This window comes from Hyperolius riggenbachi, chromosome 1 (genome assembly GCF_040937935.1).
Source record: "Hyperolius riggenbachi isolate aHypRig1 chromosome 1, aHypRig1.pri, whole genome shotgun sequence".
NCBI lineage: Eukaryota > Metazoa > Chordata > Amphibia > Anura > Hyperoliidae > Hyperolius > Hyperolius riggenbachi.
In genome coordinates, this window is record NC_090646.1 from 374,018,571 (window position 1) to 374,043,140 (window position 24,570).

Below are 24,570 nucleotides of genomic sequence, written 5' to 3' on the forward strand. Positions count from 1 at the left end.
GCAAGGGGCAGATTAGGGTCTGGGTAGCAGTGACAGGTGGTGACAGGGGGTGACGGGGTGATTGATAGGTGATCAGTAGGTGATTACAATGGAGAATATATGCAAGCAATGCACTGGATAGTTGATCAGAGGGGGTCTGAGGGTGATCTGAGGGTGTGGGCGGGTGATTGGGTGTCCACAAGGGGCAGATTAGGGTCTGATCTGATGAGTAGCAGTGACAGGTGGTGACAGGGGGTGATTGATGGGTGATCAGTGGGTGATTAGAGGGGAGAACAGATGTAAACAATGCACTTGGGAGGTGATCTGAGGGCGGGTCTGTGGCAATCTGAGGGTGTGGGCGGGTGATCAGGTGCCTGCAAGGGGCAGGTTAAGGTCTGATCTGATGGGTGGCAGTGACAGGGGGTGATTGATGGGTGATTGATAGGTGATTGACAGGTGATCAGTGGGTGATTACAGGGGAGAATAGATGTATACAGTACACAGGGGGGGGGGGGGGTCTGGGGAGGATCTGAGGGTGTGTGGGGGGGGGGGTGATCGGGAGCCCCCAGGGGGGCAGTTTAGGACCTAATATAAAGCATAGCGTTGACAGATAGTGTGACGCCGGGCGACGCCCAGTCGGCCAAAACGCAATTGCGGTTGGTTTGCGACACAAATCGTTAAACCGAGATGTGATGTGTAATTTCCCTCTGACTAGGAACAGCTGGGAGGTTTGGTCTTAGCTGAGAGAATCCCTGTAGAAGGCCTGGGGGGAGGTGTTAATTAGCTTGGACAATGCTGTGTCCAACAAGAATGTTTACTTTTAATTACCTGGGGACACAGGATTCTGCACTCTGGCAGAACTTCAGATAGGTGTCAACTGCTCATCCATTTGGTGAGCCAGCAAAGGACACATCCCTCACAGCAGGAGGTCTATTCAAAACCTGCTTTCCCACAGACTCCATGGCACCGATAGAGGGCAGATCTGAATGCATGTGCTGGATGATTTCTTGTCAGTATATAGAGACCGTGTATCGCACAGCTATGAAATTCATATAGTCTTATTCGTTAAAGTCTGCCCAACGTGCTGATATAACATTCATGGCAATATCTCGTCCAGTTATTGCGGTATGAATCTTCTCAGGAACCTGACCCGCTGCCCTAGTCACGTCTGATATCATATTAATCTGTATTTTCCTACGATCTGCTATCCACCTAAATATGACATGTATCGTTTATGAGTTACGGCATTTTATAAGTTTAAGCCTAAATCTCTCCCCAAGGACTTGAACTGTGGTTGGTTGGTAATTCAGAGTGGGCAGGCACGGCCACACCCATGAGCCAGCTTCATCAAAAGCACATTGCCAGCAGACGGACCTCAGTCCTCCAAATTCCATCTGTATGAGAGCCTGTCTGCTGCTAGCCAGAGGACACGTGGTTAGTGGCCATCTTGTTTGGACTTTGCTCTGGAATTGAAACCAGGAACTTTATGATTTTCCCAGAAAGGACATCTTTCCATGAATTAAGTATTTTCTCCCTTTTATTTTCATACTGTGTTATCATTTGTCTCCATAATTGTTGATTTTAACGATTTTCTGTATATATTAATTATTTATATTGCATTAATAAACCAACGCTGTCGTCAGTTGTTTGTTCAGCTACCCTATTATTCAGCCATACAGAAACTGAACCCAGACTTCTGGAGAGACGCTACTTTTGTTGCAAGCTAGACAGAATAGAGTGTGTTTAACTGTTTTTATTTGTAGATATAGGCTCAGCCAGTCAGTGAGTTCCTCTGTCTCAGAAAACAGAGGTGGTGGCAGTTATACCCTGAAATAGTGTGTAATTCGTAATTACAGTAACCCACAGGCTCCATTCTGGTCGGTCTGCTGCCAAAACTCCAGCGGTCCGGCCACGAGGGGTCCTGTGACAGATAGTGACAGGGAGTGATTGATGGGTGATTAGGGGGGTGATTAGGTGCAAACAGTGGTCTGAGGGGGTGGTCAGGGGGGTCTGAGGGGTGCTGTGGGCGATCAGGGGGCAGGGGGGCAGGATCAGTGTGCTGGTGTTTTTACTACAATGGCTGCCTCCTCCCCTGGTGGTCCCTCGATCACTGGGACCACCAGGGGAGGAGGCAGCCTGTATAATACACTTTGTATACATTACAAACTGTATTATACTCTTTGTATGCGGCAATTGCAGGGTTAACAACCCGCTGGCGCTGCTAATTGACCGGCGGGTTGACGTCGCGGTGGGCGGAGCCTAATGCCGGCAGATGCGCGTGCATCTATGCGCACAATCCCCGGCTAATCATTCCCCCAGGTGCCTCCGCCGATCGGCGTTACACGGTCCTGGGGGTGCCACTTTGCCGCAGCCTATTGGTAGTGGGCAGTCGGCAAGTGGTTAAATGTTTTAAATGGCTATCTAACATAAACCACCCTGTGGAAGCCCATGGAAACTAAGGGAGAACCTACACCTGTGTCCTGATTGGGAGACAAACCTGGAACCCTAGGGCTGCAGAATGAAAGTGTTAATTGATATTATTACCAAACTTGTTCAAGTGTATCTGAGATAGGCTTAATATAAGATTTTATACTTACCCGGGGCTTCCTCCAGCCCCATGAGCACTGATGCGCTACGTTCAGCTGCTATCAGCCCCGATAACTGGCTCAGTCGCATCAGTCGGATCTTCTGCACATGCGTGGGCCAACTGGAGCGACTGCGGCAGATTACCAGGGCTGATTGCAGCCGAACGGAGGACGGTAAGGGAAGCATTGGTGCTCATGGAGCTGGAGGAAGCCCCGGGTAAGAATCAAATCTTTTATTAAGCCCATCTAACATTTACTTTAAGTTTCAGAAACTACTTAATGTTCTTTACTAGTTATGTGTCTTTATTTATTTATTAGAAATCAGCCTTGTGTAGTCTTTTTAATAGTAATTTAAATTGTGCAAGAATCAGCTTTATCACTGCATCAATGTTCTGGGCTGCTGTTGAACATTTATTATTGGCGGATTCTTAGCATTGGACTTCTGCTGATACCTGCTGCTTGCTTTTGCATTGCTTTTTGCACCTTGCTGCAGATGCTGATGTTGTCATTGTGCTCCATGTCATGCTGTGCATATAAGAATCCATCAGATGTTTGAAGCTTTACCATCAACTAACAGCATGTTGACAGCTTGCTTGCTTCACTAACTACTTTTCCATCCTTGCCCCTGCGAGTGGGGGGTAGAGTGTTATGGACACTAACAGCATGATCAACCCCTAATATCCTGTCCAAGGTTTATTTGAATCATCATATATCCATTGTTGCTATAATAGCTCCTGCGAGTGGGGGGCAAAGCTGCATGAATCTTATGAATTTTGACATCAAAACCAAAGATGGAGGAATATGTTCATTCTGCCCTCATGCATGCCTTCCTTACCAGCTAAATATCCAGTGAAAAGGATTTTTTGATTTTTTTTCTGGGGACTGCAGCCCCATAGTCATTATAGGGATTCAGAGTCTTTAGTGGCATTTTTGGCGGAGATGTAACATATTTAATAATTTATATATGATGGTGTTATGTATAGATTTGGTTTTAGGATGTTTGTATTAATGCACTAATAAAGTTATTTATTGATTTTCATGCACCCAAGAGCCAATCCTCTTTTTTGTTGCTTTTCATAGTCTTTTTAATAGTCCAGCTGATTTAAGCAGGCTTTTAGTGCACATGTTACCGTATTTTTCGGACTATAAGACGCTCCGGACTATAAGACGCACCTAGGTTTAGAGGGCAAGAATCAGGAAAAAAAATACAAAACGTGGTGCATTTATAGTGGAGGGGCATCTTATGGACCTTTCCCCCCCACACTGTCTCTATCTAAGCTACACTGCAAAGCTACACTAACCCCTGTGGCTCCACTAACTAAACGCTGCTGCCCCACTAACACTACACTAACCCCTGCTGCCCCCAAAACCTACACTAAGCTCCAATGCTCCCACTGCCTACACTGAGCTCCAATATCCCCACTGCCTACACTGAGCTCCAATATCCCCACTGCCTACACTAAGCTTCAATACCCCCACTGCCTACACTAAGCTCCAATACAACCTCTGCCTACACTAAGCTCCAATACCCCCACTGCCTACACTAAGCTCCAATACACCCACTGCCTACACTGAGCTCCAATATCCCCACTGCCTACACTAAACTTCAATACCCCCACTGCCTACACTAAGCTCCAATACCCCCTCTGCATACACTAAGCTCCAATACCCCCACTGCCGACACTAAGCTCCAATACCCCCTCTGCCTACACTAAGCTCCAATACCCCCACTGCCTACACTAAGCTACAAATTCATTTCTCATAATTACTGATCCTAGGGGAGAGGCTTTAGGTACTGGCTATTGCAGATATTGATGGCTCCTGGGTCCTCTTCAGAGTGGCAGGGTCATGCTGTGAACCAGGGTGCAAAAGATGGGATGCAGGTGCCAGGCTGCTGCATGAGCCAGAGTCATGTGGGCAGCTCCAGCTGATGGCCCACATGACTCAGCTACTATGTTCCTGGGTCCAGGCAGCGGTGGTGAAGGCAACTAACAAGCAGCTGTGAGGAAGTCAGGAGGTGGAGACACGTGGGCAGCAGCGGTGAAATCAATATCCGGGCGGCGGAGATGGCAGCATCTGATGAGGCTTGCGAGGCAGGAGCCAGAGTCCCACGTGGGCAGCTCAGCTGGCGATGTTCCGGGGTCCGGGCAGCGGCGGTGATTGCAGCATCGGATGTGGCTTGCGAGGCAGGAGCCAGAGTCCCACGTGGGCAGCTCAGCTGACGATGTTCCGGGGTCCGGGCAGCGGCGGTGATGGCAGCATTGGATTGGATGAGGCTTGCGAGGCAGGAGCCAGAGTCCCACGTGGGCAGCTCAGCTGACGATGTTCCGGGGTCCGGGCAGCGGCGGTGATGGCAGCATTGGATTGGATGTGGCTTGCGAGGAGCCAGAGTCCCACGTGGGCAGCTCAGCTCAGATGTTCCAGGGTCCGGGCAGCGGTAGTAGTGAAGATGGGACACAGGACCTGGAGTCACGTGGGCAGCCCCAGCTGATGGCCCGCCCCACGTGACTTACCGGGTCAGCTGCGGTGAAAGCATGGAGCTGAAAAAACAGCGGCATGGAGCCAAAGCCCTTGCAGAGTGCACATGGAAGCAGGATGGAGTATTCGGAGCCCGCAGCTGGATAGGTGAGAGCTGCCGGTACGTTCTGCACCTGCTTGTGGGGGACAGCTGACAGTGCATTCGGACTATAAGACGCACTGACTTTTCTCCCCCACTTTTAGGGGAGAAAAAGTGCGTCTTATAGTCCGAAAAATACGGTATATTCTGCCTATCAACTTGAATCTGAACTCCTGGTACCTCTCTTGAATATAGCTATGGAAAGAAAGTTCATACTCATGTTCAAGTTCATACCCCAAAAATTCTCCCTTTATTCCCTGCTGCTCTTCATCTTTTTTATCAGTTCCCTTGTCCCCCAGCCATGCTTTCACAATAATAAAGATCACTTGTGCCCTTTTCAAAGATGGCTATCTGTTCTGTTGTACTCAAGTATTATGGTACGATATTGGGGACAGTTTTAATTAATAGGATTGATACCCACTTATTAGTGCTGTGACAAAAAGGTCAGGCGGATATCACTGAATGAAGATTTTTGTGGCAGACCTCACCAATGCACTGAGAAGAAAGAAAACTAGACACAATGTAGAGGAGGCTAAAGACAAGAGTAGGTCTGTATGGAGAGGCGAGTATCGCCTTCTTCCTACAGGTGAGTTTTCATTTTCATCCTTTTACTACTATGCACTGTTTGATATGACACATGGATTTTCTCTTTGTTTAAAGGAACAATATCAAACCAAGTGTTCTAAAATGACAATGTACAAATAATGTCTAAGTAGCTGTGTAAACATTTTTCTACTTTTCATGTTAAATATCAGAGGCAAAAGCTTTAATTCAGATGTGTATAGATTTTGGTTAGGTTGGAATGTTTTATTTTCAAATGTTTGCTTCAATATTACACTGTTCTTTGCAAGTCAGACTGCATATGAAAAATGTGTCAGGTTTCATGTACAATTACAAACAAGTTGCATTTCCTCGGCTCTCTGCAGACAGCTCAGTCAGAGACAGGCACTTAGAGCGTTCTCTCACACACAGGGTTAACAGATGCAGTGTGAGGGAATCCCCCCTCCCTTCATGAATGAGTAGTCCTGTCAGATTTTGCCTAAGATGCCATCAGTAAGTGTGAAAAGAATTTGATAACAGTAAACAAAGAGATAAGCATTTAAAATTATACAAACATGTATGTACTTAACATCACTTCCTAAACTATTCCTATCTGATCTGAAAAAAACATTTTAATCAATAGTGTTTCTTTAACAGTGTCATGTTAAAAAGTTGCACATATTCTGGTGCCTAATGCCACATACACAGTTATGAAATCTGCTTTACATTACATTATAAGATGGTTTTATAGTTGTCTGGAGAGCAGGCAACTCGTACTCTCCTAGACATGTGGGTCTTCTGATTGTGATCATACAGGGAGATTCTGATTATGATCATTCAGGGAGAAATAGACACTGTTGGCAATCTGTTCTCATCCTGTAATCATGTTTGTATGTCTGAAGAAAAGTATATTTCTTAAAGGACAACTAACTTTTTTTTTAATGCTGTATGTTAGGGCACACATTACCACAAGTACTAGGAACAAATGATTTCTTCACACGGCTCTGCCTCTCTGCTGTAAAATAATTTGGAAATTTTTAGATACTGAACCTGACAGCTCTGACAGGACTGGGCCATTTTCCTGCATGGGGTTGTTATTAAGTTTTCATCATATATAGTCTAGTAATCACCTTGCTGAAAGAAACGTCTCCAAGTTGTGGTAAGTGGTTAAAGGAAAACAGAGACAACCAATGTAAAAAATGTGATTCTTACTTGGGCCTTCCTCCAACCCCATAAGCACCACTGAGTCCCTTGCTGTCCTCCCGGGTGGCTCCGTTCTTCTGCTAGTGGTCCTGGTAACTGGCTCAGCCTCGCCAGTTGGGCTCTTCTGCGCATGCGGGGAAGGGCCACACATGCGCAGAAGAGACCGATTGGCACGTCTGAGCCAGACTACCGGGACTGCTACCAGAAGAAAGGAGACACTCAACGGAGGACAGCAAGGGACTCAGCAGTGTTTATGGGGCTGGGGGAAGCGCCTGATAAGTATCAAATCTTTTACAATTTTTACAATAGTCGTCTCTGGTACACTTTAAGTTTCCAGCAATGTTTGTTTATTGTCTTCACTTCTCTGATTGCTGACGAAGGCATTATCAATGTGTCTTTATCAGTGTGTCTTCCACTCCCAGCATGGACAGCAGACAGCCCGATCCTAGGAAGTCACAGGAGATTTCTCTAACCAGAAGTGTTCTAACATAACCAGCAGCCAGTCAGGAGTGGTGTATATACAGTAGAGTATCGGTTATCTGGCACCAACAGGGATTGGCTGATGCCAAATGAGTGTGCTTTCTGGTTGCTTGAGACTCAATGTTCAAAATAAACCTAGCTAATACAGTACTACACCCCACTATGTAGACTTCCCATGAACTTTGCATTCAATGATAAAATAGAGTAATTGAAAGTATATTAACCTTGAGGGAGTCATGGAACTCAGTCTTTAAAGCCAATGGGTACCGGATTAAAAAAGAAAAAGTCAGATACTCACCTAAGGAGAGGGAAGGCTCGGTCCTAATGAGCCTTCCCTCTCCTCTCCCGGTGCCCTCGGTGCTGCGCTGGCTCCCCCGTTCGCGTCCACCGACGCAGGGACTTCGGAGGTCTTCGGGAGCACTCGGGCTTCCGAAGACGGGCCGCTCCATACTACGTATGCGCGAGTGCGTCATAGAGGGCGCTCGCGCATGCATAGTACGGAGCGGCCGCGTTATCGGGAGCCCGAGTGCTCCCGAAGGCTTCCGAAAGATCCCGAAGGCATGCGGAAGTGGCAGTATTTGACCGAACTGGTCGAATACTGCCACGGGGGATCCTGCGTGGGACCGGGCACCGGGAGAGGAGGGGGAAGGCTCATTAGGACCGAGCCTTCCCTCTCCTTAGTTGAGTATCTGACTTTTTCTTTTTTAATCCGGTAAACATTTCAGGCAGGGAACACACTTGTCTTTCAGTTTTCTGCGCGCGTTTTCCTGCATACTTTTTCTGCACATCAAGTGTGTTTCTATGCAGGAAAACGCGCACGTTTTTTCACAGCAGCTGATGTAATTAATAGAGAAAACTGACAAAATGTGCAGAATCAGGATGCAGAATGTCAGTTTTTTTTCTGCGCGCGAACAACATATTAAGTGTGGACTAGCCCATTGATTAACATGAGTTCTCAGTTTTTCTGTGCAGAAAACGCGCACGAAAACAGTCAAGTGTGTTCCCTGCCTCACTTTAAGCACAACAGAGGCCACAAACAGCCTAAGAGGTTGGCCTTTACCACTGTGAGTACTGCCAGCAATTTGTGCTTGCTTGTTGAGGCTGCTGGTTAGTTGAGCTGCGTTTTAGCTAGACTCTACTGTACATCGCATTGTCTGCTAGTATTTTACAGCACTGACCTGCTACATCTCCTCTGATCAGCTTGTCTAATTCCTCTTCAGACTCTACTGCATGCTGTGAGGGGAATAATGTATCCATGCTTCATCAATCATGTTTAATACAGGACTCACCTTACAAACAAATTCAACTCACAAACAAGGGGATCACCTGTATTAAAACAAAAACATTTTTTTTCTATGGCGTTACAATACCCTATCACAGGTGCTCCCTCATTGTGGCCCATATGCAATTCACTTTTTCTCCTGACTTTCTCCTAGGTAATATTTTCACAACTTGTCATAAAATTCCTTTAAAGCCACCAGCAAGAAAGAAAATACTCAAAATAAATGAAATGGTCCTTTTTCACCAACTTTTGGATACTTTTTAATTAAAAATGCTGAAAAGTTATTTTAAAGAAAAGATGAAAATTATCTCCTAGGAGATAACTCAGGTGTAAAAGGTCATTGCATATGAGTCTATATCTCTGGTAATCTTTGACCTACTAACAGATGTTATGCTATCAGAATCATATTTATTTCGCCAAGTACAACCGGTGTTGTACCCAGAATTATTTTTGGCACTTACAGGGTCGGCGATGGTACAGTTTATAAGCATACAGTAGATGTACAGATTGCATATAAGATAAAGCATATAACATACAGTAGAATATGTATAGAGTATATGTAGAAATAAAAATAGGGATAGATATATACCAGAGGAACAAAGTGGAGAAGGACTAGAGGGGTCAACTGAGTGCTAATGTGAGCGGAGCTGCCACACTTAATTGTGGTGCTCACTGCTCTGTAGCGATTCAGATACCCTCAGTGTGTCCTTAGAGAAGAAGTGCAGAAAGAGAAAGGAAGACGGAAGAGAAACGAGAAGAAGGAGAGATTAAGGGAGAAAGAAATAGTCCTGGTTTTGCAGTGGAGGTGGTGGTCTGCCAGCTGGTAGCTTGGTTGAGTCCCCTGTAGCCCCCAGAAATCCAGTCCCTGGTTTGCGACCTAGTCCAAGACCTAGAGGCCATGTGTATGGCTGTGAGTAGCAGGGCAGGCAGACAGTAAATTCCTGGTGGCTCATCAAACTGGAGGTTCTGCCAAGTGCACCCTTGCACTGGTAGCCAGCTGCATTAGTTGTAGTTTAGTGTGTAGTATGGGCTGTGTGCAGGGCCAGACCTCTGCAAATGGCCCAACGACTCTCTGTGCAGCGAGGATCCTGAATTTGTGGAGGACTATACCACTGCGGGCAAAGGGGCGTCTGATAAGGACCCCAGCACTGCAGATGAAGGGGATCCTCAGCACAGCAAATGGAGAGGATCTTCAGCACAGCAGATGGAGAGGATCCTGCAGGTTGGCAGGGCTGGACCTCGGGAGGTGATGGTGGTCTCCCTCGCAATTGCTGGCCTCCCTAGTTGCCAGGGCTGCAGTTGTCTGGCCACCGGCCAATGTGTCCTCAGGCTGCGCACAGGTGAGCTTGTGGGGGTGTAGGTGCACGTGGCTGGCAGTGGAGCTGTTCGTCAGTGGCGGCAGTCGGATCCCCAATCCAGTTCTCACTCACTGCATGATGATGGCACGCTTGTTGGCTAGCAGTAGAACCCAAGAGCCCAAAAGCAGTTGCGGCAGTCAGGCCCCCCCACCGATTCTCCCTTCCTCACAGCAAGATGATTCAGCACGTGGCTGGCAGTAGGGCCCAAAGGCAGGGGTGGCAGTCGGGTCCCTCTTCTGTGTCTCTCTTCCTCTCGCCCAGGTCGCAGGAGCTCATAAGGATTCAGGGAAGAAAAGAGGAAAGAAAGTAAAAAAAGAAAAAAGGCTGGAGCCCAGTGGTACCGTGGCTAACTCATCGGCGCCATCTTGCAGAACATCTAACCGCTAAACTTTAGGACAACATGCAGGGGTTTTATAGTACCTGGGACTTGTGGATAGCATGGCAGGAAAACAATGGACTGAGTTTTGCCCTCCATACTTTCTAACTACCAAGTACCGCAATTGGAGTCTAACTTGGCAGAATCCAGAGAATTGATATAGGTCTATAACTTCTTTTTGTAAGATTGCTTGTTGATATTGTTCATTCTTAAACTCTTGAAAATGTGCATATTTTATATGTTTTATAATCTTTACAGGATAAACCCTGTGTGGGTAATTTCTTGTAAATGTTGATATTATCTTCTGAAAAATCCCAATAAAACTCTTTGAAACTATATCTGTGGTACTGCCCAGTGACTTGTACATCCTGTTCTGTATGTCTGGCCATATAGCTATCTCGGATTAGGGTTGACTGCGGCTATCTTGAAGATGAGATAGAACCTGCGTTCAGGATGGACCTCAAATATAATTTTGATAGACCTCTACTCACAATTGACTGCCAAGGTCAAGTTAGCAATCGAGTAGGGATGGATGCCACAATTGCATGCTTCAACACTGACGTCTGGAGTACTTTCCACAAACATATTATCAACACCTTCTCAGCAGCACCAGTCAGACTCAGGATCCCTCCAGTGCCCACAGGGGAAGGTACATTCTACTACTTTAGGTGTAGAGACCAATGGAAAAGATGCTGCTCACAGTTCCATGACTTCCAGAACAATTCTCATGGTGACTCTGTAGCCTTAAATATAGTCTATCCAACCCTTGTGAATAGCCTCCGCTTATGTGGAGCTCCTTTATTGCGTGTGCCACTGTTTCATGTACAGCACTTCTATTTATCCAACCTTTGTTGGCCCATCTGCTTACTAAAAAGAAGGGCAGAACTCTGCAGACCTTCTGGACCTAAATTTTGCTCATCTGGCATGGATCTTGAGAACAAAAGGCAACACAACAGTCAAAACTATCTATTATCTACAAAAAGTAGTACCTGAACACCCAACCATCCCAGCAGATGCTGTGAAGGAGCTGGAGTCTGATTTCACCGAACCTGAACTGATCTCCTGTGTCAGAGCAATTAAAAAAGGCAAAAGCCCAGACCCGGATGGCCTGTCTGGAGCATTTTGCAAGCAGTTCTGTGTTGCTCTGACTCCAATCCTATTGCAGACTTTCAATTCCATAGAAGACAGGCATCATTTTACCCCCCAAACTTCCTCTGCCCACATTACCGTTATACCCAAACCGGATAAGGACCCCAACAGCAGCGCAAGCCCCATTTCCCTTATAAACACTGACCTCAAGCTTTTTGCAAAACTGCTAGCTTAAAGACTTAAACCCCTGCTCCCTAATATCATCCACACAGATCAAACCAGTTTTTGAATGCGCAGGGAGGCACGAGATAACACCTTGAAGACAGTGCCACTTATACACCACGCATCAAAATCCAAGACGCCTCTATGCATCATGTCCATTGACGCGGAGAAGGCGATCGACAGGGTCCACTGGCTTTTTCTAGAGGCATCTCTTGAGCAAATTGGTTTGGGCAACAAGTATAGACATAAAGTTATGTTCTTGTACAGAAATCCCAAAGCCAAAATTAAAATAAAATGGGACCCTGTCGGACGCCTTCACAATTATAAATGGGACATGCCTGGGTTCTCCGCTCTCCCCTCTACTCTATGTATTATGCATGGAACATCTGGCCATTGCTCTGACACAGAAATCAGCGATTAGGGGTATAGTGAAAGGAGACCAGCACTTTAAACTATCTCTGTTTGCTGATGATCTCTTAAATTACATTTCCAATCCACTAATAGCCTTCCTGAACATATTATCAGAACTAGAGCAATATGGTGAAGTCAGCAATTTAAAAATTAATATATGCAAAACGGAGCTCATAAATATTACTCTCCCACACTCAACGATTCAGTCTTTGCAACATTCATTCTCATTCCGTTGGCAACCCCATAAAATAAAATATCTACGTATTTATATCTCTCGCAACCTCAAAGAACTTTTTTTACACTAAACTTCCCACCCATGCTCAACAAAATGAATAAGGATCTAGAGAGCTGGAACTCCCTTTATCTATTCTGGTCGAGCCGCATAAATGTTGTCAGAATGGATACCCTCTCCAAAATCCTTTATATAGTACAAGCTATCCCCATCAAAACCCCAATGTTATTTCTACATAGACTTCAGTCAACACTCCTCAAATTTATATGGCAACACAGGCCCCATAGGACCAAATTCAAACTCCTCACCAGGCCTAAAGCAGAAGGTGGTATGGGCCTCCCAGACATTAAAGCCTATTATCACGCTACCTTACTAACACACATGCTTAACTGGCTCCAAGATAGACTGTGGGGGCCATTTTAGTACAGTGAACTCATTGTCATGCTCAAGAAACCAATTTGAAATGATTCAAGCTATGTGACATGGTGCATTATCCTGCTGGAAGTAGCCATCAGAAGATGGTGGTCATGAAGGGATAGACATGGTCAGAAACAATGCACAGGTAGCCTGTGGCATTTAAATGATGCCCAATTGGCACTAAGGGGCCTAAAGTGTGCCAAGAAAACATCCCCCACACCATTACACCACCACCACCAGCCTGCACAGTGGTAACAAGGCATGATGGATCCATGTTTTCATTCTGTTTATGCCAAATTCTGACTCTATCAAGACTCATCAGACCAGGCAACATTTTTCCAGTCTTCAACTGTCCAATTTTGGTGAGCTTGTGCAAATTGTAGCCTTTTTTACCTATTTGTAGTGGTGATGAGTGGTACCCGGTGGGGTCTTCTGCTGTTGTAGCCCATCCGCCTCAAGGTTGTGGGTGTTGTGGCTTCACAAATACTTTGCTGCATGCCTCGGTTGTAAGGAGTGGTTATTTCAGTCAACATTGCTCTTCTATCAGCTTAAATCAGTCGGCCTATTCTCCTCTGACCTCCTCTAGCATCAACAAGGCATTATCGCCCACAGGACTGACGCATACTGGATGTGTTTCCCTTTTCACACCATTCTAGAAATGGTTGTGTGTGAAACTCCCAGTAACTGAGCAGATTGGGAAATACTCAGACCGGCCCGTCTGGCACCAACAACCATGCCACACTCAAAATTGCTTAAATCACCTTTCTTTCCCATTCTGATATTCAGTTTCGAGTTCAGGAGATTGTCTTGACCAGGACCACACCCCTAAATGCATTGAAGCAACTGCTATGTGATTGGTTGATTAGATAACTGCATGAGAAATGATAAGATGAGAAACTGAACAGGTGTTCCTAATAATCCTTTAGGTGAGTGTGTTCCTGGGCATTAGCAGTAACATAACCAGCACCGAAACTAACACATTATTTTTTAACTCTGAACAGTTTTTAGGCAGAGATATATTCTGGAATCTGCGCCAAGGTAAGAATGTTTTGATGACAAATTATATTATTGAGAATTCTATAGAGTTCTTATATAAAATGCTCTGTAGTTCTCTTTCATTTGTTTCAAAATAAGCAAAAAATGGTACTGCAGTCATTTAATTTTGATCAGTGTTGAAATATCTTACACGTGGTTCCTAAGAAAGGAACCAAAGCAGATGAAGATGAAAAGCTGGAAGTTTGCCAAAGATGTCATATGCAGCAGCAATTGGTTGAAATCTGTTAGCTGATATTGTGTTGCTTCATAGTTAATGGACACATGCAGGCGTGACATTACATATCGAACACATTTTGGAATGCAGAAGAAAGACTCAGTGGTGTTGTTTGTGGTTTATGCATAGTTATAAGGTTTCAAGCTATAGAATAAATGTCCCTGTTGCATAGACATCTGCTGTTACTGAAGAACACCATTTGCTGTTTTCTGGCCCCGGTCAGATCTCTAAGTGCAATCATTATGACATAATACATGGATTGCTTGACCAGTATGGGCCTTGATCTAGCAGAGATGGTTGAGAAGATGAGAAGAAAAAAGATGTATAAATAATCAAAGCAATTGCTTGCAGGCTTACTCTGAGGGCGGTATATGTAAAGAATTTCATTCATAGGCTGCCAAAATAATGAGGTGATATGCCGAACTAAACTATACATTTCATTAGCGTATTCTAAACAGAATACTAATAATAATAAGAGAATTAAACAACTAAATGTTAATAAATTGTAGTATTCGACTGCTTGTCTTAGTGACAATCAGTATGTACGTGTATGGAATATATGGATAATGGAAAAATTAAAAATTGCCTAATAATTCATTAAAGTGTTTATGCACTCATACTTCTATACTTAAAGAGACTCTGTAACATCAAAAACATCCCCTGGGGGGTACTCACCTCGTGTGGGGGAAGCCTCGGGATCCTAATGAGGCTTCCCACGCCGTCCTTTGTCCCACGGGGGTCTCGCTGCTTCCCTCCGAACAGCCGGCGACAGACCCGACTGTCAATTCAATATGTACCTTTGCTGGCTCCAGCGGGGGCGCTGTGGCTGCTTTTGGCTCCGAAGTAGACGGAAAAACCCGATCTCAGTCGGGTCCGCTCTACTGCGCAGGCGCCGGAAACTTGCGCCTGCGCAGTAGAGCAGACCCGACGGCGATCTGTATTTCCGCCTACTTCGGAGCCGACAGCCGTCAGAGCGCCTGCGCAGGAGCCGGGAAGGTAAATATTGACGTCATCTTGTACGGAGGGCTGCAGCGAGACGCCTGAGGGATGGAGGATGGCGTGGGAAGCCTCATTAGGATCCTGAGGCTTCCCCCACCCGAGGTGAGTACCCCCCAGGGGACGTTTTGACGTTACAGATTCTCTTTAAAATAGCTTAAATGAGATTCTGATCAAGGTAATACACTTGCAATAGAGTTTTTATAGTTGTTTCAAGTTATGAGCATGTCATTTAACTATTGTCTTTGTTTCTATTTACTCAAAACTTGAAGTGGTTAAATAGAGCTGACATGCGTGTCATGAAAAAATTATTTTACTAACCAAATTAATTTAGAAAAATGCAAAATTATTACTTTATTATGAAATTCACTTGAGACAATTTACAAATTTAAAAGCGCATGGGATGGCCACCCCGCCACACATGCAAAAGCACACCCCACTCACCGGTGCACCATACACACGCACATAGAATACTCGGGAATCAGATGCTATCTACTTGGGGACGGATTGTAATTTGATGAATAATTTACTCCTAAGTCCTATTTTATACATATATATTTCCATCAGTTTGTCAAGATGCTTAAAGGCAATCGATGTTAATAGCAGCAGCAATAGGTCTGAGCCAGTGCACAACAGTGACAGTCATATGGCTTAGAAGCAGTTGATGTTAGTGCCAGCAGCAATTCAAAGCGAGTGCACAACAGTGACAATCAGCAGAAAGCACAGCGGAATGACAACTCGGTCTGAGCAAAACGGCTTCAAAACAATGGGTGGCAGCCAGGATCTACCTGTATATCACATTGCATGTGTTGATTCGGCTCTGCATAGAGCATATAGTAGACAATAAGTCACATAGAGGTGCATCTCACCCACTCCTTGGACAGTTCACAGTGTTGCTGGATTCGGCAAGAGAACAGAAGATTGTTGGCGTGCAGCATCCCTTGAGTCCCTCCTGATGTGTGTGTGCACTAGCTCCGGGCACCGGAGAGTGCTGGGACCGGCCAGTTGGAATGCCTATCCGAGCGGGCCACCAGACGGGTGGCAGGTGTCACAACCGCTGCTGGGTAATGCGCTGCTGGGTGGCGGCGTGGCGGCCCATGAAGGAGAGCGGTTCCCTTCAGAGCCGACAGCCGTCAGAGCGCCTGCGCAGGAGCCAGGAAGGTAAATATTGACGTCATCTTGTACGGAGGGCTGCAGCGAGACGCCTGAGGGACGGAGGATGGCGTGGGAAGCCTCATTAGGATCCTGAGGCTTCCCCCACCCGAGGTGAGTACCCCCCAGGGGACGTTTTGACGTTACAGATTCTCTTTAAAATAGCTTAAATGAGATTCTGATCAAGGTAATACACTTGCAATAGAGTTTTTATAGTTGTTTCAAATTATGAGCATGTCATTTAACTATTGTCTTTGTTTCTAGTAAGGCTTAGTCTGTACCTCTACTTGGTGTTTGCTAAAGTACTGATGACGCATTCATGTAATAAAGACGCCTACAAAAAAAAAGGTGCCGAATATTGCCCCAGTAGAATGTCAGTAAAATTACTGTTACGTCTTTTATGTAATGCAACATGTGCAGTGCATAAGAATTGCAAGGAGTGCAGATTGTCACTGATGTGGAAGATACTGAAAACCAGACCAGGAAGATGTTTAAGATTTATTTGTAAACGTGCAAGATAGTTACAGGTGAGAAATACAATATTGGCAGCTGAAGTGAAAACACAGGTGAACTGTAGGAATAATTAAATACAGGGGTATTCAAGGATGCCAAATAACCCAGAATATATGTGTCCTCTGCATATACGGAGATATGCAGAGCAGCCAGTGTATATACAATATTGTGTGCACACAACCCATGAAGCAGAAGAACTAATAATGGCAATGAAATACAAGTGAAAATCTACATACAAATATACAAGGGTAATATGCAATCAGACAATATATATATATATATACAAGGCAGCAGGCAAACGGAGCATCAGATAAAGCAGGAATCAAATACCAGAGAATCAGGCAACACAATAATCGCAAGGTAAAAGGATCATTGAAATATAAAGCAAAAGGTCATATACGGGGACAAGTAATCAGTATACAGGTACTAGGAACAAAAATCACAGGAAACAGGGAGGGCTAGCACGCAGGCTAAGCAGCAACAATGAACTAGCAATGATAGCTTATCAAGAACTGGCTTATATCCTGTGAAGATAAATCAGGTGACCATTCAGGTGACTTAGATCTTACTAGTAGTTTGCAGGAGATGCAGTTCCAGGAGAAGCTGCCCTCTGCTGGTGAACAGGAGGAAACACATGACAAATAACCACAGTTCTTGAAGAGAATGCGAGGACCTCTGCTGGTAAATAGAGTAAGTTCATGCAACAAGTTCATAACAGTGTCATCAGCAGGTGTGGATTGTGACAATATATTTTACTACTTAATTCCTATTGTAAAATATCAGTAATCTTAACTGATATTTTACGAATTTATCTATGACCTAAGCTAACCCCACTTTCACACAGAATCCCTACCTCTACTGATGCCTAACCCTTAACTCTCACTCGACCGATGGCTATTTCTTAACCCCCCCTCCCCCTTTACTGATGCTTAACCTTCCCTCTTCCCCCTGGTGGTGCCTAACCTTTAACCCCCCCCCCCCCCCCAAAAAAAAAACTGTGATTAGCGGCATTACAGGAAAATGTGGGCACCCAGAGGCTTCCACTTGTGATTTCCATATTGAGACTTCCTATTGCTGTTATATTAATTTGCCTATAATTTTCGTAATTAGACTTCCACTATATGATTTTTGTATTGAGACTACCTGTTGTCGTTAAAAAATATATTGCGTCCTTATTATACTGTGGGCATCGCAAAGCCACTAATAACTCTGTGCTCTATGGGACCTCTTCTTTAACTGCACATTGTGTATTCACAAGGACACAAACCTGGTGGAGCTTACAATCTAATCCCTGCCTTCATGTCACTAGCTGTACTCGGGGGATTTTACAATCTAATCCCTACCTTCATGTCACTAGCTGTACTTGGAGTATGTTTCCAATCTAATCCCTGCAGCCATCTCACTAACTGTCCTCAAAGGAGTGTACAATCTAATCCCTGCTGTCAATCATGTCACTGGGGGTAAAGCGTTTTTTTAGGGGGAGAGGTGGCTGGTGATAGTTAGCCTTGGGCGGTAAAAAGTACAAATCTGGCCCTGAGTGGAAATAACAGGATACTGAATATAAATTATAAAAAGAAGAATATCATCTGTTTTGAACCATTTCCTTGTCTAAAGCTAATCGTTTTAGTGGTGCATGTTTTCTTGAAAATAAAGTGCTGCACTCAAATTTATTTACTTATTGTATTTATAAAGTGCCAACATATTACGCAAAGCTGTACATATTACTCAAATGTTTACACAGTTCAGAGAAACTTACTACTGGGAGTTGTCTCATCTCTGCTCAGAGAGGTTTAGATGAAAATCCATCCATGAGTGCAGAAATGCTTGAATGGGATTTCTGAGTGGGATACATCTGGCTTGAATTTGGTGATGTCACAAGGAAGGCCTCATCCTCTGCCCTTTCTAAATGTATTCCAGGTGATTCTAAGTTAAAGTGGCCTTGCAACACTAGAAGTTATTTACATTTGTGCTAACTGTTTAGGTATGTTTACCAAGTCTTTCTTGTTGCTGCATAGTGATTACGTTGACATTTGATATCCAGTGTAATATATGAACAGCGTTTATAAAGGCACTTGTAGAAACCTAAAAGCAAGACTTTATCTTTCTTTTGTAAAATAAAGTCATAAGCCTTTATTTTTAAAGTGAAATGCCATTCAAAGTGGGGGTTTATAGCTAAAATTGCTGTTACAGTAGTACATTGGTTACTATATATTTAAAAGTTACCTGCCTTGTTGCCATCATGTCAGATTACAGAGCCTATCCTGCTGCATCTAACATCTGGCAGGTGAATATGGAACTCCCTAATACTGGATCTACTCACACAAAAGCAATGTGAATCACATGCTTCAGGGCGGCAACAATTAGCGGGTGGCAAGAGGTGACCACCCTTCCCAAATGTCCCCCTGCTCAAACTCCGTGTCTCTCCCTCCTTAGATGCGTGGCGCCTCTTCTTTACTCACATGCTCTCATCATTCCAGCGATAAGATCTCCATCCGCCTGTCCAGTATCCTGTATCCATGGCTACAGAGGTGCTTCATATGACCTATTACATGCTGCCTGGTCAAATGAGGTGCCGCTGTAGTCAGAGAAGAAGCAGGACTTCACTTGTGGCTGGTGATCTCATTGCTGGCATCCTGGGGATCAGATGCTGTGGGCCAGCAGGGAGGAGATGCTGTCTTGGGGGAAGCAAAGGGAGGTAAGCGAAGTGCAGGTGCCTGCAAAGCACAGCCCGATGTGTCTCTCTTCTCCGTTCTGGCATTGCACAAACACATCGGGGGAAAGGGGGGGGGGGCATCCTAACAATGTATTGCTTTACAAACAGGGCCGGATTTCTTGAAAGGCCACAAAGGCGATGGCCTAGGGTGCTGAAAAATCAGAAGGATAAAAGGGTGGCAGGACCTGAGAGAGATAAGAGGCTGCATGTCAAAATAAATAATTTCTCCTGCTCCGAAGCCGCCCTGCTTTGCTGCACACACAGTCAGAATTCCAGAGCTCTGTGTATACACAGAACTCTGTGTATACCTTACTTCTTGGTGTGCGATGAGACAGTGCTATCTCCTGAGCATATAAGCTTCAGTTTAATGCCAGGGGTGTAGAGAAACCTGGATCACCATGTGCTTGCTGGGCAGTCTGTGACTCTGGCTGTAGACAAAATTTCTGATCCAGTAAGGTAAACATTTTAACAGAATTATCATTTCCACTTTACAACTCAAGCTGGGCTAAACAGTGTATTGCTGGTCAGACTCTGTTAATGACTTGCGCCATTCCTTCTCCTCTCTCCTCCTGGATTGTAAATCTAAAACAGAAAGATAAGGTTTTTTTTCCTTAAAGAAATTTATGGTAGCCCCTACTAAAGGTACATACACAAGTCGGATTTTTCCAAATGACCGGTCGTTTGGACGTTTGAAAGTCTGGTCGTTTGGACATCAAATCGGGCGTGTGAACGATCCGTCGTTCAGCTGATTAGATTGGTTTTGACCAGTCTTATCAGCTGAACGACCGATCGTACACATGCCCGATTTGATGTCCAAACGACCGGACGTTCACACATCCAAGCGACCGGTCGTTTGGAAAAATCTGATGTGTGTACGAGCCTTAAAGGGAACCAGAGACACCAGCGTTGAAAAAAGAAATAAGATTTCATACATACCTGGGGCTTCTTCCAGCCCCATAAGCCTGCATCGCTCCCACGTCGCCTTCCTCCGCTTCATGGATCTGCCGGTACCGGGCCCGTCACTTCCGGCGGACGCGGACAATTACCTGCATACACAGGGGCTCCCTCCATACCCGTACGCTTGCGGCTACGCACTATGCAGCCGCACGCGTAAGGGTATGCCGGTAGCCCCTGTGATGCGGACGATTGGCCGCGTGCTGCCGCCGACTGGCCGAAACTACGGGACCCGGTACCACCAGATACAGGAAGCGGAGGACGGCAGCGTGGGAGCGATCCGTGCGTATGGGGCTGGAGGAAGCCCCAGGTATGTATAAATTATTTTTTCTGGGGCCTCTGGTTCCCTTTAAGCTAAATCTTAACCCCTTGCTGGCTCATTTTAAAGGCAGCAGTACTACAGTAGTATGAGACAGACAACTTCTCTATAATTATAATTGCAAATGTACTGTTGTACACTTGTGTATTGTATTGTTACTTTCTGTTTTGTATACCAAAAGTAATAACATATACTAAAAATTAAAAAAATATATATATATTTGTACTGTGTTGGCAATAATATAAAATAAGTGCAACAGGTCTGTGATTACAGAAGAGCAGAGAGGGAGACGAACTGCTCCGCTACTTCATGTACACACCATGCAATTTCCCGTAAGATAGACCGGTTGAATCGCTTATTTCTGACAGGTCCAAACTGATTTCTGGCTCACAGGGCCGGCCTTAGGTTTCACAGCGCCCTGAGCGAAACCAGATTTTGTCCCCCCCCCATAAGTAGCATAGTTGTCCCCATATAGGTAGCATAGTTGCCCCCAGTGTAGGTAGTATAGTTGCCCCATATAGGTAGCATAGCTGCCCTCAGTGTAGCTAGTACAGTTTCCCCCAGTGTAGTAGCATGGTTGCCCCCAGTGTAGGTAGTATGCCCCCAGTGTAGGTAGTTGCCCCAGTATGCCCCCAGTGTAGGTAGTATGCCCCCAGTGTAGGTAGTATGCCCCCAGTGTAGATAGTTTGCCCCCATTATGCCCCCAGTGTAGGTAGTTTGCCCCCAGTGTAGGTAGTATGCCCCCAGTGTAGGTAGTTTTTCCCCAGTATGCCCCCAGTGTAGGTAGCTTGCCCCCAGTGTAGGTAGTATGCCCCCAGTATGCCACCAGTGTAGGTAGTTTGCCACCCAGTGTAGGTAGTATGCCCCCAGTGTAGGTAGTTTTCCCCCAGTATGCCAACAGTGTAGGTAGTTTGCCCCCAGTGTAGGTAGTTTGCCCCCAGTGTAGGTAGTTTGCCCCCAGTGTAGGTAGTTTGCCCCCCAATATGCCCCCAGTGTAGGTAGTTTGCCCCAGTGTAGGTAATTTGCCCCCAGTGTAGGTAGTATGCCCCCAGTGTACGTAGTTTTCCCCAGTGTAGGTAGTTTGCCCCCAGTGTAAGTAGTTTGCCCCAGGCAACCCCCCCCCCCTTTATGTGGCAGCGGCCCGGGCAGAGACTGACTCACCTGACATCCAGCTCCAGCGCCGACGTTACTCTTCTCTCCCCGCCTCCGCTCCATCTGTAGTTAGAGCAGGCTACAAGAAAATGGCCGCCGTTTGTCTGTATTTGTGGACATCGGCGGCCATTGTCTTGTAGTCCTGCTCTAAATATAGACGGAGAGGACACAGGGAGACAGCTGGGCGGCAAGGGGCGACAGGGCGCATGCGCCCTTGAGAGCATGGCGCCCTGAGCGACCGCACAGGTCGCTCATAGCAAAGGCCGGCCCTGCTGGCTCATGAGAAATCTTGTATATTGTGAGGAGGTAATTCTAGAGGACAACAGGAGGAGGTAGTGTGCAGAGCTTTGTAGGTTAGAATTAAGAGTTTGAAATGGGTCCTGAGTCGAGCAACCGTGTTGGATGTGTTTTTGAGCTAGAGAGGACAGGAGCTGGTCAGAGTGTTAATGTGAGGAAAAAATTAGAGAGGGCAATCAAATAATACCCCTAGGCAATGTGCTATGGGGACTGAAGTTATAGGGATGTTAAGTTCTGTTTTACTCATATTAAGTTTTAGGAAGCGAGAGATCATAAAAAAGGATATAGCAGACAAGCAGTCAGGAACACATGTAAGGAGAGAGTTAAGGTCTAGGGCTGAAACAGTTGTGTATCATCTGCATATAAGTGGTATTGAAAACCAAATTAGTTCATTAAGTTTCCAAGACTGCGTAGAAGTGTACAGAGGCGCCAGTAGGATAAAAGTCAATCAAAAGTTTAAAATCGTTTTGGTTGCGGTGGTGGACCAGCCAACCTTAAACAGACATAAGTGCTGTCAAAATTCAGAAAATATACAATTTATTCAATTACTCCCAATGAAAAGTCGCAACGCGTTTCACGGGCAAGGACCCGCTTCCTCAGGCAATAAAAGACAGGAGCAATACACTGGAAAATGACAGAGACAAGTAACAACCATCAGAATGCTATGTGTGATACAATTGTACAATTTTGGTGTGTTACAAATATGTAAACTTATTAGAGCGTGGAGGATCTACATATGTATATATTCTGATTCTCAATTGCGGGTACTGTAATTTCACTTTAACATTACCTTCATTAGTAACATATTGGACTGGAATAGTCTATTGCTATGTATTATGTGTTCCCGATGAATACATATAAATACACATACAAACATGCATATATATATTTACACATACATATAAGTATGGCTATAGATGTGGCCGTGTGTTTTATTGTATAAATATATACATTGGACTATAATGAGTGTATGAGTGTCTCTTATGGTGTGTGAGTGGGTTGTATGTGGGACTAGATGCAAGTGATTGCTGCAAGAGCGGCTTGAAAGGTTATTTGCAATGTGGTGGAGTTAGGAGGGGAGTGTGACCAAGGTGCCTGCGGGTGTGGAAGAAACAGGACGTGTCGGCGTGATTATGGTGGGGTTGGAACTTACCAGCATGTAGTCTCTGTAGTATGATATCGGCCATGTCATCCCCGCCCCATCATTCATCGCGCGCACGCACCCGGCACATGCAACGTATGATACGCATGATAGCCGCCTGCCTGCACCCGCCCATCCCTCCCCGTTCGTCACACACTCTTAGCTGCCAATCACCTCCTCCCCACAACCAGGCTCCACCCACGTCATCCACCGCCGCCATACTTCCCTTTTTAAACCCCCCACTCGCATAACACCGGCACAGAGGTGCCAAGCAACTCCTAGACTACATGCTGGTAGGCTCCGGGCGCGATGGCGACGGGCGAGCCGTGTCCAGAAGGTCTGTGGTCCCTAAAATCGGGACTTTATGGGACTGGATAAAACATTCAGTGCCCCCCCTCTACTTGGAAAGCTTACGGTAAGGCGTGGAGTCAGTGGTTGGAGTGGCAGGAGGAATTGAGCTTTCAAGACACTAAGGAGGGTTGACGGGACCTCTTTCTGTGGTTGGTGGGGCGGTGGCTAGAGCAGGGGGTCTCCCGGTCGGTTATCGACAAAAATTTGGCCGCATTGGCTTTTCTAGCCAAGTTGTTGGGATGGGAGGATTTCACAAAAGATTTTGTGGTGCGGCAAGCTTTAAGAGGGTGGCGGAAGGGCAGGCGGTACCCAGATAAGCGTCGGCCAATCACCTGGGAGATTCTTAGGGGTCTGTTCCAGCAGTTAGAGGTGATTTGCACATCTAATTTTGAGGTGTATTTGTTTAAGTTGGCTTTTGCATTAGCTTTCTATGCGGCATTACGGGTGAGCGAGCTTGTGAGTGCGAACCGACAGAGCACGGGAGGTCTTCAGGTGGGGGACGTCAGTGTTAATAAAAGCATTTTGTTTGTATGGATCCGTTCCTCATAGACTGATCAAGCAGGAAGAGGGGTGGTTCTGGAGCTGCACCAGTTGCAAGGGTGTGAAACATGCCCGGTGAAGGTTTGGCAGGACTATATGAGTGTGCGGCCTCAATACGGGGCGCAGCTATTGGTCCATGAAAATGGTTCATCACTTTCATTTTATCAATTCAGAGCAGTGCTGAGGAGGGGTTTGGAAGGGTTGGGTTTGAATAGAGAGGACTATGGGGCTCATTCGTTTAGAATAGGAGCGGCTACGGAGGCGGCAAAATTGGGAATGTCACGAGAAATGGTTCAGCGGGTTGGAAGATGACAATCTAACCAATATCAGTTGTATGTACGCCCGCACCTGGTGCAACAACCGTCTGGGATTGCCAGTTAG